Genomic DNA, 1,634 nt, shown 5'->3' with positions numbered 1-1,634 from the left:
ATAAATACCATTTGCAGCAACATAAATGGACCTAGAGATGATCATACTAAGTGAAGTAAGTCAGACGGAGAAAGACAAATATCATATGATATCACTTATATGTGGAATCTAAAAAAAAAAAGATACAAATGAACTTATTTACAAAACAGAAACAGGCTCACAGACTTCGAAAACAAACTTAAGGTTACCAAAAGGGAAATGTGGAGGGGAGGAGGGATAAATTAGGAGTTTGAGATTAGCATATACACATTACTATATATAAAATGGTTAATCAACAAGGGCCTATTGTATAGCACAGAAAACTCTACTCGGTATTCTGTAATAATCTATATGGGAAAAGAATCTGAAAAAGAATGGATATATGTATTTGTATGACTGAATTACTTAGCTGTACACCTGACACTAACACTACATTGTAAATCAACCATACTCCAATATAAAATAAAAATTAAAGAAAAAAAACCCAAACAGAAGAAAAAAGAAATTATAAATACATTAAAGTTTGTCATGATACACAATGCCACCTTCAGGGTATCACCCAGTAGAAATTCTTGTCCATTCTTAATACCAACAACCAGTGATAATTGCTCTTGTCCTGAGCAGTTGACCTGTTTTTATCTGATGGACCCTATGAACCATGTAAACTAGGAAGCTTGGAGACAGCCTATGTCCACCTCTGTAAACAAGGGTATGAATCTATGTGACATGTAATTGTTCCACTTAAAACATTGTCATCTTGTAGTTTGTGTATTCCAATAAGTCAGATGACGTGTTTCCAGGAAAGATGCAGGGTCTGTATAAAGTAATGACTATACCCACTGAGGACCCTGAAGCAATAAGATAATTCCCCAGCATACAAGAACCACAGGGTCCAGAAGAGAAAGTTCAGTGCTAGACCTGCAAGGTAACTCATCTCTTAAACAACTGGGAAGAGTAGGTCATTCGTTCAATCAACTAACATTAGCTGAGGTCTATTATGTGCCAGATACTGTTCTAGGTGCTGAGCAGCTATACAGTGAATAATGAGAAAATTACACAATTCCTGCCTTATGGGCTGAATTGTGTTTCCTCACCCCCTCCCCCAAATTCATATGTTGGAGTCCTAATTCCCCAGTACCTCAGAATGTGACTGTATTTGGAGATAGGGTCTTTACAGAAATAATCAAATTAAAATGAGGTCATTAGTGTGGGCCCTGATCCAATATGACTGGTGTTCATAGAAAAGGGGGAAATTTGGACACAGACATCCATAGAAGGAAAACAATGTGAAGCCACAGGGAGAAGAAGGTCATCTACAAGCCAAGGAGAGAGTTCTGGAACAGATCCTCCCCTCATAATCCTGAGAAGAAACCAGCCTTGCCTATACCTAGATATAGGACTTCCAGCCTCCAGAACTGTGAGACAATAAGCTTTTGTTGCTGATGTTATCCAGTCTGTGGTACTTTGCTGCAGCACTCCTAGCAAAGAAACCACCTGCCATCAAGAGGATAAGGAGCAAATAAGCACAAACAAAAAATAGTTACAAATTGTGGACCGTCCAGATTGAGTCCTCAGGAAAGACTGCTGTGGGGAAGCCCAGTTTAAGCTATAACCTGAAGGATGAGAAGGAAGTGGCCTGCGAAGAGGGGAAAGCA

This window comes from Delphinapterus leucas, chromosome X (genome assembly GCF_059928025.1).
Source record: "Delphinapterus leucas isolate spDelLeu-1000000601 "Yukka" chromosome X, BTC_Dleu_Yukka2, whole genome shotgun sequence".
NCBI lineage: Eukaryota > Metazoa > Chordata > Mammalia > Artiodactyla > Monodontidae > Delphinapterus > Delphinapterus leucas.
This window is presented reverse-complemented; position numbering follows the sequence as displayed.